The following is a 16,811-nucleotide window of genomic DNA, read 5'->3' as shown; positions in this document are numbered from 1 at the left end:
ACCCGCGGTATACATCTCACACTTACCCTGGCTCCCACATTGAAAATTGAGAGGCTCCCGAAAATCTGCCCACACCCATCGTTAAAACGCAGTACAGCGATGAAGAAAATACTGCGCAAGTGGTGTACTAGGGGCCGCCGTTCCACACACATCCGTCGCTTTTATATTACAGTAGTAGGAGCTCTGTTCACAACATCGTCCTCTCTAGCTTAGGCTTTCCAAAGATATCTTTAGGCTCAATTTCATCCCGTTTATTCTTTATGCTTCATATGTCATCCCGTTTCCTTCCTAATGCTTTCCTCATTTTCAATATCATCTTGTACACATTTTCAATTCAAGCGTGGTACTGGATGCCATCTTTGCAATAAGTCCGCTCGTCACATTCCATCCATGCTGGATATTCCACCGTAAGTGCTATTATTGAAAAGTGCAAGCCTTTGGGGACAACAACGACTCAAGTCGCCAACGCTCTGTTGACTCAATAACTGCAGAGATCCAAACTTCCCCTGGCATTAACGTCGGCACAAAAACTGTGCGCCGGGAGCTTCGTGGAATACGGCTTTCTACGGATTTAGATGAAGATGTCATAAAAGCTCCCGTAGGTCTAATGGTCAGTTATCCCAAAACTTTTGTACATATAGTGTACATATCGTGTGTGTGTGTGTGTGTGTGGAGCTCGCACTGAGAGAGGAAGGGGCGGCAGTCATCAGATTCCTCAGAGAATCTTTCCGGACTGGAGAGCCAGACGGGTCTGACTTCTTTCTGAGGGAGGAGCAGGAGCCAGAGGCGCTTCTGGTGCCGGAGCTGACGATGAGGCCGGCACAGGGGTTTCAGCTGACTGAGAGGGGGGGGTGGCTGAGCCCATGGCTTGAAGCTGTCCGGTGACGTAGTTGACCTGAGCGGTAACTGTGCCGCACACCGCTTCACTGCGCTGGGAAGCTTCTGCCACAGCCCGACGCACCTGTTCAATCTTCTCCTCCTGTTGTCGGAGCCGACGCTCCTGCACTTCGAGGGTAGCGAGCACGGAGTCCTGCTCTGCTGTGTCCATCTTGGCCAGATTGTTCTATCAAGAACACAGAGACTGGCCCACACAAATGCAGGCAGGCAGACAGTAACCAGTGTGATGCTGCCATCCCCAAGCATCTTCAAGCTCCCACGGTATGCGGGCATCACAGCCCTGGAGCCATACCTAGCTCAAGTGAAACTGATAGCAAGTCACAACCAGTGGAGCACCCAAGACACTGATGCCCATGTTGCCCTGGCGCTCGAAGGGAATGCGCTGCAGGTATTGCTCGACCTTATGCCGTCAGAACAGCAGGATTACGGGACACTGGCCGCTGCTTTGGTCAACGGGTCTCTACTGACAGCATGCGAGACCGACTGGCCCGCCGGCGCCGCCAAGAGGGCGGGACCCTGGGAACCTATGCAGCAGACGTGCACTTCTTTGCACATCGTGGCTACCCCACCTTTGATCCAGCAGCTCGTGACGAGTTAGCCCTGAGTGCCTTCATCCAGGGGCTCACCCCAGAGAGGTTGAAGGAGCACCTCCGCACCACGGCACCTACAGCCTTCAAGACTGCATTGGAAGAGGCAGAGTGGGTGGAGGCTGTGATGGCCCCACACAACCAACCAAGACCCCGAGTGCGTCAGGCTGAGGTCCACGCAGATGAAGGAGACGTCGAAAGAGGGGTCGTCTGCCAGGCTTGTCCGTCACCACGCCGAAAGCAACCAGGCCGATGCCAACCACCCTTCAGACCCTGGTCGCCTCGTGATCCATGCTACCGCTGTGGAGAAGCGAGGCACAAGGCCCGTGACTGCCCTGCCCCTGCACCACGACGCCGTAGCACTCCCCAGTCGGAAAACTAGAATGGGGTGGCACCGCGGGGAGACTGCTACCCAGCCGACCGACCATATCCCCCATTAAGAACTCTTCCCAGATCGGCAGAGTGGGCCACGCACACGGTCTCTCTCTTTGTTGCTCCATTGGTGGACACCGCTGCTGGGCCCTTGTGGACACAGGGTCCACCATCTCCATTGTGCGTCCAGGGGTGCTGCCAGAGACAGAGTGGAGGCCCACCACCCGTAAAATCAGAACTGTGACTGGGGAACTAACCAGCATGCTGGGGAAGAGAGCACTGCAGGTGCGGGCAGGGAAAGTTGCAGCCACCCACGAGTTTTGGTTGGCTGAAATACAAGACCCTCGCATCATCGGGCTGGATTTGCTGACTCGCCGGGGGGCTCTGGTCGATGTGTCGAGTAATGCCATTCACCTTGGCACAGAGACCCTGGCCCTCCGGCGCCGTCCAGAGAGGAAGGTGGGACGTATCCACATCCAGCCAACTCCACCTGTCACCATGCCGCCGCCGCCCCCATCTCCACTGCCAACCGAGGGGATGACGACACTGCCTAGCCCACCAACAATGACGACGACCCTCATCGAGGCTACCGTTCCTCAGACACCCTCGCCGGACACTGTTGCCGCCATCCAGAAGCTGTATCAGCGGAGCAGTGAAGGGCTGGACCCTCAGCAGAGTCAACAGCTGAAAGACCTGCTCCAACAGTTCGCTGAGATTTTCGCTGCACGCGAAGAGGAGTGCACCCAGACCAACCTGGTGCAGCACACAATCGACACTGGTACAACCCCACCCATTAGACTGCGACCCTACCGGTTAGCGCTTGCCAAGCGTGAAGCTGCAGAGCGGATGATTCTAGAGATGGCTGCGGCCGGGGTGATAGAGCCATCCAATAGCCCTTGGGCCGCCCCTGCCATCCTGGTCAAAAAGAAAGATGACACCTGGAGGTTCTGTGTGGACTTTCATCGGCTGAACAATGCAACTCGCAAGGACTCCTACCCCTTGCCCCGCAATGACGACGCTCTGGACCACATCGCAGGTTCACAGTGGTTCAGCTCACTTGACCTACGGAGCGGTTACTGGCAGGTGGAGCTGGCACCAGAAGCCAGACCCAAGACGGCCTTCACCATCGGTCAGGGACTCTGGCAGTTTCGTGTGATGCCCTTTGGTCTCTGCAATGACCCCGCCACGTTCGAGAGACTAACGGAGAGGGTGCTGGCTCACATTCCCCGCAACCGGTGCGTGGTTTACCTTGATGGCCTTCTGGTTCATGCCGCTGACTTCGAGCTTGCCCTAGAGAACCTCCGTCAGGTCTTCCCAGCCATTGGGGGGGCGGGCCTGCGCCTGCACCCCAAGAAATGCCACCTCCTTCGACGTGAGACCAAGTTTTTGGGCCATGTGGTGGGGGCAGAGGGCGTGGCCCCTGATCCTACTAAGGTGGAGGCGGTCGAGAAATGGCCAGTTCCGCGAAACGTCAGCGAGGTGCGCAGCTTCACGGGGCTCGTCTCCTACTACCGACGTTTTGTCCGCAACTTTTCCTCCGTTGCCAGTCCCCTACACCGTCTCACCGAGAAGGGACGGGAGTTCCACTGGGACGACAACTGTGCAGCCGCCTTTGCCCGGCTCCGCACCGCCTTGATCACTGCACCCATCCTGGCCCTTCCTGATCCTAAGTGCCGCTTCATCGTGGACACAGACGCCAGCAATGTGGGGCTGGGGGCCGTCCTGTCTCAGGAAGTTGCTGGGGGAGAGAGAGTGGTGGCTTACTACAGTCGTGTCTTGAGCTGCCCTGAACACAATTACTGCATTACACGACGCGAGCTCCTGGCGGTGGTCGCGGCGTTCAATCATTTTCGCCCCTATCTCTATGGCCAGACCTTTCTCCTGCGGACGGATCATGCGGCCCTGATCTGGCTGCTCAGCTTTAAGGAGCCCGAAGGCCAGGTGGCTACGTGGATTGAGGAGCTGCAGAGCTACGACTTTGAGACCCAGCACCGAGCCGGGCGCCTGCACAGCAATGCAGATGCCCTCTCCCGTCGTCCCCGCAAGGATTGTAGACATTGTGAGCGCCAAGAGGAGCGAGACAGAGCAATCCTCCAAGTATCCACCACGCGGCAGGTTGAGCCAGAGGAGGCGTGGCTGATGGCAATGGACAAGCAGGAGTGGCAAACAGCGCAGGATAGTGATCCCACCCTGGCCAGGGTGGGACAGTGGGTCGACGCCAAGGCACACCCCCACTGGCAAGCTGTCTCTGCCATGTCGGTGGAGACCAAGGCCTACTTTTCCCAGTGGGCCACCTTGGCCCGGCGTGATGGACCGTTGTACTGAGTCTGGCAAGCGCCGGGCCGGGGAAGAAGTGTGTGGCAGTTACTGGTGCCCAAGGACTGGCGCCAACGAGTGCTACGGGCAGCCCACGGCTCGGTGGGGGCAGGTCACTATGGGGTGGCAAAGACGCTGAACAAACTGCGCCAACGGTTCCACTGGGCCGGATGCAGGCATTACACTGAACTTTTTGTGCACTGTTGTGATGCCTGCACTGCCAAGAAAGGACCAACCAGACGCTCCCATGCCCCTCTACAACAAGATCAGGTGGGGGCCCCCCATGGAACGGGTCGGTGTGGACTTTCTTGGCCCATTTCCCACCACAGACAACGGAAACCGGTACGTCCTTGTGGCCATGGACTACTTTACCAAATGGTCTGAGGCGTATGCGGTCCCAGACCAGAGCGCTGCCACTACAGCCGAGCGGCTGGTGTGTGAGATGTTCTGTCGGTTCGGTGCGCCCGAAGAAATACACAGCGATCAGGGGCGGAACTTCGAAGCACAGGTATTCGCTGAGGTGTGTCAACGCATGGGGGTGAAGAAGACCAGGACCACGCCCCTCCACCCCCAGAGCGACGGACTGGTGGAGAGGTTCAATCGAACGCTCACAACACAACTCGCTATTGTCACCTCACGGCACCAGCGAGACTGGGACTGTCATCTACCCCTGGTCCTGTGGGCGTACCGGTCGGCGGTACAAGAAAGTACCGGGTGTACACCGGCCGCGCTCATGTTCGGGAGAGAACTGCGGACCCCTGTGGACTTAGCCTTTGGCACGCCCCCGGGTACTGACCTTCCCAAGATACCCGGTTTCGAGTACCTGCGGGACCTCCAACAACGTCTGGCCGAGGCACAAGTGTTTGCTCGGCAGCATCAGGAACAGGCAGGTGCAAAAAAAAAAGCGGGCATATGACACTCGTTGTCAGGGCCGCTCCTTCACCCCAGGAGCAAAGGTGTGGGTCTTCAACCCAATCCGGAAGAGAGGAGTCTCCCCCAAGCTCGCCAGCCAGTGGGTGGGGCCCTGTGAGGTGTTGGAGCAGCTTTCAGATGTTGTGTACCGGGTGAAACTGTGTGTCCGGGGGCGGGTGGTAGTTCTGCACCGGGACTGTTTGGCACCTTACCGCCCCTTGGCTGAAGAACCTGTAGATCAGTTTAGCCCATCCGGGACGGTCCCTCCTACACCCACAGGCCCTACCAACCGGACAGACAGTGGGGAACAGGGACCCGTGACCCCGCGGCGGCGGAGACGGCTTCCCCTTCGCTATAGGGACTTTGTTGTCGGCTGAGGACAGGCGACACGCTGGAGGGGGTAATGTAGCGAAGTTGCTACCCCGTCAGAATTGTGCCAATTGTCCTGGTTTACCCATCAGGCACTGCGTGCAGATTGTCAGTTGTTATTAAATGTTTTGTAAGTGTTTTATGTGGTTTTATGTGTTTATGTGATTACTATGTGTTGTGGTGTAATTGTAGTTGTCATTCTGTTGTGTTGTGTAACCTTGGAACTGAAACCCTGAACAACTTTGTTGTTCGAGTAGATGACCCCCATGTATTGTAACACATTTCTGTAAGTTCTTGTTTCTGTGTGAGTTCAATAAAGGGGCTGCAAAGTTACCTTTGTCGTTGCTTCTACGTTCGCCACAATATTCTTACCTTAAAAGGGAAGGGGGTGTAGTATCCCACCTTTGACAATTAAAGCATTTACCAGTGTTGGAGCCCATCGGTAAGGGGCCGCTATATATATACGTGTGTGTGTGTGTGTGTGTATAGATATATTACACACACACACACACACACACATATATATATATATATATATATATATATATATATATATATACTACTTTCGGCTCCTCCCGTTAGGGGTCGCCACAGCGGATCATCCGTTTCCATTTCTTCTTGTCTTCTGCGTCTTCCTCTGTCACATCAGCCACCTGCATGTCCTCCCTCACCACGTCCATAAACCTCCTCTGTGGCCTTCCTCTTTTCCTCTTTCCTGGCAGCTTCCTATTCAGCATCGTTCTCCCAATATACCCAGCATCTCTCCTTCACACACATCCATCGCTTTTACAGTACTTGCTGTACCAGCGGCGTACTTGCTGTACCAGGGGCGTACTTGCTGTACTAGTAGCTCTGTTCACAACATCGTCCTCTCTAGCTTAGGTGCTCAAAAGATATCTTTGGGCTCAATGTCATCCCGTTTATTCTTTATGCTTCATATGTCATCACCTTTCCTTCCTAATGCTTTCCTCATTTTCAATATCATCTTGTACACATTTTCAATTCAAGCGTGGTACTGGATGCCATCTTTGCAATGAGTCCGCTCGTCACATTTCATCCCTGCTGGATATTCCACCGTCAACCAACTGTAAGTGCTATTATTGAAAAGTGCAAGCCTTTAAGGACAACAGCAACTCAAGTCGCCAACGCTCTGTTGACTCTGCAGGGATCCAAACTTCCCCTGGCATTAACATCGGCACAAAAACTGTGCGCCGGGAGCTTCGTGGAATATGGCTTTCTATGGATTTAGACTAAGATGTCATTACAGCTCCCGTAGGTGTAATGGTCAGTTATCCCAAAACTTTTATACATATAGTGTACATATTGTGTGTGTGTGGAGCTCGCACTGAGAGAGGAAGGGGCGGCAGTCATCGGATTCCCCAGAGAATCTTTCCGGACTGGAGAGCCTGACGGGTCTGACTTCTGAGGGAGGAGCAGGAGCCAGAGGCGGTTCTGGTGCCGGAGCTGACGATGAGGCCGGCGCAGGGGTTTCAGCTGACTGAGAGGGGTGAGTGGCTGAGCCCATGGCTTGAAGCTGTCCGATGACGTAGTTGACTTGAGCGGTAACTGTGCCGCACACCGCTTCACTGCGCTGGGAAGCTTCTGCCACAGCCAGACGCACCTGTTCAATCTTCTCCTCCTGTTGTCGGAGCCGACGCTCCTGCACTTCGAGGGTAGCGAGCACGGAGTCCTGCTCTGCTGTGTCCATCTTGGCCAGATTGTTCTATCAAGAACACAGAGACTGGCCGACACAAATGCAGGCAGGCAGACAGTAACCAGTTCTCAGGGTCTATAATTCGGTCCAAGGGTCAAAATCCAGAAAGGCAATCAGACAGGCAGCGGTACAAAATCGGCAGGCACAAGGCTTCAAGAACCAGGCGGACTAACAAACAGGCGACGGTACCAAAACAGGAGACTGAGACTGGGAAACCAGGAACGAAACAGTCAGACACGGGGATACTCTCTAACATGAAATGCTGGAATGCTGCTCTAGGAGACAAGACAATCTGGCACTGACACACAGGGGAGCACTGGTTAAATACACACAGGAGGGAAGGGATAGCGAGGCACAGGTGAAACACATAAGGGCCGGGACAGGTAATCACACGGGGAACAGGACGTGAACACAGAGACAAGACTATCAAAATATAACGGGAAACTGACACACGACAGACCCTGACAGGTCTTTGTTCCAACCAAGCAGTTACACACCTCATTCTATTAGTCAACCAATAATCTTTGCTAAGGACCTTGATTTGTAGACTCAGGTGTGTAACTGTAACGGGGGCAGTCCTATGGTGTTCTATGCTGCTGGTTACATAACTCATTGGTTGGAACAAAGACCTGCAACCACACCGGACCTTTCTGGACCATGTTGCCTATCCTTGATGCATACAAATTGACAGATAGCGAACAGGCTTCAAGAGAAAGTCGGAGGCTGTAGTGAAGTTGAATGCTCTTTAATGTTGTCGTCATCCCCATGAAAGAATACATTTGTAAAAGTGAAATGACACAGAAGATGAGACCAGTTACTGTATGCTATATAACTCATATTATACAGCCACAGACATAAAACAGGCTACAGTGTTCACATAGTCCATTAAAGTGACATGGAAATAGCTACACATAACTTGTAAATATCTTGCAAATAATGTACACTACCTTCACCAGCTTCAAAACAAACAACACTGGCATATTTGCTGCCGGAAATCACGATCAGGGAAAAGAGGCAAACAAAGGAGACTACTGTTTAGTGTAGAAGATTGAACTCTGAACTTGATGAACTTTAACATGTTTAAAAAAAACGTGCTTTAAGATTACTTATCTGTTTTACTCTAATCCTTTATGAAGCTGGTGAAACTTATATGATTGTTGACACTGTTGTTGATTGTATTCTTACCTTAAAAGGGAAGGGGGTGTAGTATCCCACCTTTGACAATTAAGGCATTTACCAGTGTTGGAGCCCATCGGTAAGGGGCCGCTATATACATATATATATATGTGTGTGTGTGTGTGTGTGTGTGTGTGTGTATATGTATATAGTATATGTATACACACACACACACATATATATATATATACTACTACTTTCGGCTCCTCCCGTTAGGGGTCGCCACAGCGGATCATCCGTTTCCATTTCTTCTTGTCTTCTGTGTCTTCCTCTGTCACACCAGCCACCTGCATGTCCTCCCTCACCACGTCCATAAACCTCCTCTTTGGCCTTCCTCTTTTCCTCTTCCCTGGCAGCTTCCTATTCAGCATCCTTCTCCCAATATACCCAGCATCTCTCCTCCACACATGTCCAAGCCATCTCAATCTTGCCTCTCTTGCTTTGTCTCCAAACCGTCCAACTTGAGCTGTCCCTCTAATATAATCGTTCCTAATCCTGTCCTTCTTCGTCACGCCGAGTGAAAATCTTGGCATCTTCAACTCTGCCACCTCCAGCTCTGCCTCCTGCTGTCTTTTCGTCAGTGCCACTGTCTCCAAACCATATAACGTATCTGGTCTCGCAACCATCCTGTTAACCTTCCCTTTAATGCTTGCTGGTACCCTTATGTCGCAAATCACTCCTGACGCTCTTCTCCACCCACTCCACCCTGCCTGCCTGCACTCTCTTCTTCACCTCTCTCCTGTACTCCCCGTTACTTTGGACAGTTGACCCCAAGTATTTAAACTCATATGCCTTTGTCACCTCCACTCCTTGCATCCTGTCCATTCCACTGTCCTCCCTCTCATTCACGCATAGGTATTCCGTCTTCCTCCTACTGACTTTCATTCCTCTTCTCTCCAGTGCATACCTCCACCTCTCCCGGCTCTCCTCAACCTGCACCCTACTCTCGCTACAGATCACAATGTCATCCGCGAACATCATCGTCCATGGAGACTCCTGCCTGATCTCGTCCGTCAACCTGTCCATCACCATTGCAAACAAGAAAGGACTCAGAGCCGATCCTTGATGTAATCCCACCTCCACCTTGAACCCATCTGTCATTCCAACCTTGCACACTTCACCATTGTCACACTTTCCTCATACATATCCTGTCCCACTCCTACATACTTCTCTGCAACTCCCGACTTCCTCATACAATACCACACCTCCTCTCTTGGCACCCTGTCGTATGCTTTCTCTAAATCTACAAAGACACAATGCAACTCCTTCTGGCAGTCTCTATACTTCTCCATCAACATTGTCAAAGCACACATCGCGTCTGTGGTGCTCTTTCGTGGCATGAAACCATACTGCTGCTCTCTAATCATCACCTCTCCTCCTCTCAACCTAGCTTCGATTACTCTTTCCCAAATCTTCATGCTGTGGCTGATCAACTTTATACCTCTGTAGTTGCTACAGTTCTGCACATCGCCCTGGTTCTTGAAAATCGGCACTGGTATGCTTCTTCTCCACCCCTCAGGCATCCTCTCACTTTTCAAGATTGACTTAAACAATCTAGTTAAAAACCCCACTGCCATCTCTCCTAAACATCTCCATGCCTCCACAGGTATGTCATCAGGACCAACTGCCTTGCCACTCTTCATCCTCTTCATAGCTGCCCTCACTTCCTCCTTGCTAATCCACTGAACTTGCTGATTCACTATCCCTACATCATCCAACCTTCTCTACACAACCTTCTATACATATACTATATGTATACTTGCCTCGAGGAAGAGCGTTGTTCCGTTGCTAGAGAGTTGTAGCCGTGTACACGTGGACGTCTGCAAGATAAGACAATGTTACATTAAAGACCAGTGAAGTCTGTCCGAGTGCCGAGTCTTCGTCCGTACCGCACGCATAACATTTATTTGTTTATCTATTTATTTATTCATTACTACTTTCGCTAACATCACCGTCCGCTTCGACCACACGTGTGGAACGGATGGCAGATTTGTTTTCCACTTGTTAGCGCCACGCCGTCACATTTCCCACTGCACATTGGGTGAAATACTGTGAATGTAAGGAAGCTATGGCGACAGCCATCAAATGTGGCGCAGGCTTTGTTGATAGGATGTATAAACGTGTCTTAAAGGGTTTACCACCTAACACGCTTCCTTTATGTGCTGTTTGCCAGTGTCATGTTAAGGCAGAAAAGAATAACAACATGTTTCCAAGCTGTTGACATTTGTTTGCTATACATTTCGAGTTATTAGCGACACAATTTACTACTTAGTCAAGTCAAAACAACAAGGGGAAACAAAGTCAACTTTGCATAGCCAAACTTGAATGTCCCCCACATTTCCAAAGGGACGGAGCCAGCAGAGGGCGGTGGGTTTGTCCGTCATCACAAATTCAGTTTCAACACGTTTTGGGGAATTAAATTGGGGTACTTAATTCCCTCCTTCTGCCCATTTCAAATATGCATTTCATGCTGGCACGTATCAGTGATGCCGACCGCAACGCTGCACCTTTAAAAGGACCCTTTTAAAGTGTATGTCAAGTTCACCTACTGACCGTGAACAGGAGTTCAACACTCAAGTGTGCACATTGTTGTACTAGAACACTTCACTGAACAGCAAGCAGCGCGTCATCAGTGTGACAGAAAGACTTTCACAAGTCAAGTCGTCATTTTTACCCCCAAACTAAAGCAGACGCACCACAGGCTTGAATCTGCGTCACGACAACACGAACGCCCGAATCCACTTTGTTTTAATGCTCTGAAACAACGAACATTATTACCATCACTTTCTGCTCCTGAGCTGTGGACTGCTTTGGACCCCTGCACTAGCAAATAAGTGTACACACACACACACACACACACACACACACACACACACACACACACACACACACACACACACACACACACACACTTAGACCTTTCACAAACAGGCATTTTCACTAGTTTCATCCCAAATTGTACCCGGTGCACACTTGTTTTAACGGTGCAGTCAAAATCTTGAACATGCATGCGGCTGGCTGGCTGACAGACTGGCTGGCTGGCTGACAGACTGGCTGGCTGACAGACTGGCTGGCTGAAAGGCTGGCTGGCTGGCTAGCTTCACCAGTGTGAATCGATGAATCTTACCATCCTCAGTGGCCAGAGACAGAAAGAGCAAAAATATTTCTTGCTACCAAAGGAGGGGGCAAAATTGCAAAATGTGGGACCTGGGACTGTCATCTTCAAGAACACAGTCTTCGCACAAGATCAACTGTCTGAATATAGAGCTCCTGATCACACCAGGTCGATGTCATGAGATTTATTAATCCCTGAAGGGCAGCGAGGTTCACTTCTGACAGGGGGCAAGGGATCTCGGACACCACCACCAACCACTCCATCCTCGGGATCGGCATCAGTGCAGTCATCCCGGAAAAGATACTCCATTGGCTGAAAGACAGTAAGGGTACAGTAAGTCAGACCAATGCCAACTGCTCAGATAGACACATCTAGGCAGGCACAAACCAAGACCAGCCCTCACCATGCTCTCCCATACTTTTTTTTTACTTTGTTTTTGTCTTCTTCTTCACTATTATTTCGATATTGTCACTCTAATGCGGGCCTGATGACACACAGGTGAACTTGCTCCGCTTAAACTGCATCACAGTCATCATCGTTTTGACAGACTGCCGAAGAGGAACATTTGGATTTTATCTTAGTTACTTTTGAAAGTGCACAATATCGTTTCACTTTGTTTGTTTGTTTGTTTGTTTGTTTATTTGTTTTTTCCTCTAAAGTCTACTACTACTACTTTCGGCTGCTCCCGTTGGGGGTCGGCACAGCGGATCATTCGTTTCCATTTCTTCCTGTCTTCTGCATCTTCCTCTATCACACCAGCCACCTGCATGTCCTCCCTCACCACATCCATAAACCTCCTCTTTGGCCTTCCTCTTCTCCTCTTCCCTGACAGCTCCATATTCAGCATCCTTCTCCACACATGCCCAAGCCATCTCAATCTTGCCTCTCTTGCTTTGTCTCCAAACCGTCCAACTTGAGCGGTCCCTCTAATATAATCGTGCCTAATCCTGTGCTTCTTCGTCACTCCCAGTGAAAACCTTAGCGTCTTCAACTCTGCCACCTCCAGCTCCGCCTCCTGCTGTCTTTTCGTCAGTGCCACTGTCTCCAAACCATACAACATAGCTGGTCTCACAACCATCTTGTAAACCTTCCCTTTAACTCTTGCTGGCACCCTTCTGTCGCAAATCACTCCTGACACTCTTCTCCGCCCTACCTGCACTCTCTTCGTCACGTCTCTCCTGCACTCCCCGTTACTTTGGACTGTTGACCCCAAGTATTTAAAGTCATATGCCTTCGTCACCTCCACTCCTGACCATTCCACTGTCTTCCCTCTCTTTCACACACAGGTATTCCGTCTTGCTCCTACTGACTTTCATTCCTCTTCTCTCCAGTGCATACCTCCACATCTCCAGGCTCTCCTCCACCTGCACCCTACTCTCGCTACAGATCACAATGTCATCCGCGAACATCATCGTCCATGGAGACTCCTGCCTGATCTCATCCGTCAACCTGTCCATCACCATTGCAAACAAGAAGGGGCTCAGAGCCGATCCTTGATGTAATCCCACCTCCACCTTGAACCCATCTGTCACCTCGCCACTCTCACACTTCCACGTGCATATCCTGCACCACTCCTACATACTTCTCGGCAACTCCCGGCTTCCTCATACAATACCACATCTCCTCTCTCGGCACCCTGGCTTATGCGTTCTCTAAATCTACAAAGACACAATGTAGCTCCTTCTGGCCTTCTCTATACTTCTCCATCAACACTCTCAAAGCAAACATCGCATCTGTGGTGCTCTTTCGTGGCATGAAACCATACTGCCGCTCGCTAATCGTCACCTCTCCTCCTCTTAACCTAGCTTCGATTACTCTTTCCCAAATCTTCATGCTGTGGCTGATCAACTTTATACCTCTGTAGTTGCTACAGTTCTGCACATCGCCCTGGTTCTTGAAAATCGGTACCGGTATGCTTCTTCTCCACTCCTCAGGCATCCTCTCCCTTTCCAAGATTGAGTTAAACAATCTAGTTAAAAACCCCACTGCCATCTCTCCTAAACATCTCCATGCCTCCACAGGTATGTCATCAGGACCAACTGCCTTGCCACTCTTCATCCTCTTCATAGCTGCCCTCACGTCCTCCTTGCTAATCCACTGCACTTCCTGATTCACTATCCCCACATCATCCAACCTGCTCTCTCTCTCTCATTTTCTTCATTCATCAGCCCCCCAATGTACTCCTTCCACCTTCTCAGCACACTCTCTTCGCTCGTCAGCACATTTCCATCTCTATCCTTCATCACCCTAAGCTGCTGCACATCCTTTGCAGCTCGGTCCGTCTGTCTAGCCAATCGGTACAAGTCCTTTTCTCCTTCCTTGGTGTCTAACCTGTCATACAACTCACCATACGCCTTTTGCCTTTGCCACCTCTCTTAGCTTTAAGTTGTGTCTCCTTGTACTCCTGTCTACTTTCTTCATCTCTCTGACTATCCCATTTCTTCTTTGCCAACCTCTTCTTCTGTATACTTTGCTGTACTTCCTCACTCCACCACCAAGTCTCCTTGTCTTCCTTCCTCTGTCCTGCCGACACACCAAGTACCTTCCTAGCTGTCTCCCTCACTATTTCTGCAGTGGTTGCCCAGCCGTCCGGCAACTCTCCACTATCCACCCAGTGCCTGTCTTAACCCCTGCCTGAACTCCACACAACAGTTTTCCTTCTTCAACTTCCACCATTTGATCTTCGGCTCTGCCTTCACTCGCTTCCTCTTCTTGCTCCTCTAAAGTCAAGTTTTATTTTTATTTCAGTGAACTGAAACGTTTTTTTTTGTTTTTTTTCTTCTCTTTTCACACCTGGTTTTAGTTCAGTTTTAGTGAACTACAATAACCTTGAGCTGGATCATGATCTGCTATTATAGACCATACTATACTGGTCTACCTGGGACTGCATCGTAGGTGAGGTCTGTTTGGGTCCTGCTCAGGTCCCACAGTGTCTATAGAGAGAAGAAGATGACAGTTAAGATACAAATGGGGCACTTCCATCAGCCTCCACTGATTCCCAGGGCAAATTAGCATGCTTTTTAACAAAAGCTATCGCCGCATGCTACCCCAAAAATGAAAACGCGCACGCAGAGCAACAGCCTACTTAGCAAGTTGGCTAACGTTGATTAGGTAAAAGCTAACTTACACAGCGACGCTCAGCTTTACTTGTAACTTAACACAACAAAACAACAAAACGTCTAGTGCAGCAGCACGTCTAGTACTGTTACCTCTCCAGCGTCGCGGCTCCGAACCGTAGTTGGAAGCCTCTGGTGGGTGTCTCGCTAGTCTATTTAGCTTAGCCTGGCTCGTAGCTGGTAACAACTTCATAAAGAGTCCGGACCAACTCTGCGGTGGAGAACGGGCCGGCCACTGCCCTGCACTGCAGTCCCATTTAACACACGGCAGCCTCCCTCCCTCCCTCCCCGTGATGCATACAAATCATCACTGGTAACGGAGGCTACCTTCCTATCTGTCGGCAAACTAGAGTCTCCGCGGCTGCGGCTACAAACAGAAAATACACAGACACACACACACACACACACGGCTGCGTCTACATCACCCCCCCACACACACACACAATACCCATTAAGCCCTCTCCTTAAAGGGGCAAGGCACAGCTTGCATCAAAACGTATATGATTAATACTCACACTTTATTAATCTTGTAGGATGTGCCAGTGCTGCCGTGTCCAGGCTGTCCGCGCGCGTTGTTTGTGGCGCTTGCTTGACAGTACAACTTCCGGGTCAGCAAAAACGACTGTAACAAGGGTGTACCGGGGGTCGCTGCTCAACACACACAGTCCGCACAACAGTCGCAAATAAATGACTGACATCATTTTTTATTTTTGTTTTGTTTTTGTTTGTTTTTTTGGGGGGGGGGCAGGGGCTTCATATGTAATGGCTCCTCCCAGTGTAACGGGGCCAAATGGGTTGACATAAAATCAACATGATGATATTTTGACGTGGTCAAATAATGGACTTCTCAGCAAACCTTTCAGAGTTAACAAGCAAGCTTTTAATGACCGCAAGCCAAGCTAGTCATAACAGTCACAAATTCGTTTTGGTCTCAGCTTGATCCTTTTCTTGGCCACAGAAGCGACCTTATCTATTTGCCTACTCTTTACCCTCATGGTGGGAAATAGCATGTTGTCTAATCAACTTCTCTCGTAACGTCCCCATCACCTTGCACCGCATCCCCGCTATCTGTAACAGATATGCCCGTTTTTAACGTGTTCAATAGCCCACAACATAACCAAAACATCGACATTTCAGTTGCATCGTGGGTAACATGCAAATGAACTTGGAGCAGGAACACTCTAGTTGAATTCGCCACACTGCCTCCTTCCTTGAAAGACCAACGTCCCGTTGGCCTAACCCGAATCCCATGTGGATGGGTCCATCCACCATGAGGGTTTCTTCCGCCGAGCAGCTCTCCCATCCCGGGCTGCTCCTTGCCGCGGGCTGCTGATGGATGACGGGGGCGGCTCTGCATCCGCTGGGTCTGAGCCCCCACCGTCGACGTCGACGTCACCGCTGTTTCCATTCCTGGCCAGCTCTGTAAACCCAGTGTCCCCGCCCCCTCCCTGGCCCAAAACAAGGTGCTCTAATGGTAGCTCCTTGCTGACATCCAGGGAGGTTGGCTTGATCCAGCAGTGTCCTTACCCCCTCCCTGGACCCCGGTAGCCTGGTCTGTACTAAGTAAGGTGCGAGGCGATCTTGGTGAAGGATGACTATCCGAGGGCGGCTGTGGAGCTTCACTCTATAGATGACCTCTGAGATCCTCTTCAGGATGAGGCAGGGCCCCTCCCAGTTGCTGTTCAGCTTTGGGGACCGTCCCTTCGTTCGCCGTGGGTTATACACCCATACGTTGTCCCCCTGCTGGTACTCTTTGCAGTGGCAACGTACATCATAGGCTCTCTTCTGCCTTTCCCCTGCAGAAGCCATATTTTCTGGAGCCAGCTGATGAGGAGCCTCCATCCGGTCCTGTAGTGCGTCTACATAGTCCTGGCCCGGCGGCACTCGTACTGGTGGGTTTGGCGGCTTGCCAAAGACCAGATCCACAGGCGTCTGTAGCTCCCGAGCAAACATCAGTGCAGCTGGTTGTAGTGATATAACGCCATGTATATCCACTGGAACTACAATAGGTGCTATGTACTACCCGGACTGTTATTATGGTTACACCACTACCACGTATGGTTATTACGTCTGCCTACTGAGCCACGATTAAACCTGAGTTCTATAACCCGGTGTGGTCATTGATCCTCGACCAATACTACTCCAAGTATTACTTCACCCGCCAGTGAAAAAGGGGTTACATAAGTTTCACTGTTTGCATCCACACAGTAAAAAGTGATCATATGCTGCCATTCAAT

This window comes from Lampris incognitus, unplaced genomic scaffold (assembly GCF_029633865.1).
Source record: "Lampris incognitus isolate fLamInc1 unplaced genomic scaffold, fLamInc1.hap2 scaffold_49, whole genome shotgun sequence".
Taxonomy (NCBI): domain Eukaryota; kingdom Metazoa; phylum Chordata; class Actinopteri; order Lampriformes; family Lampridae; genus Lampris; species Lampris incognitus.
This window is presented reverse-complemented; position numbering follows the sequence as displayed.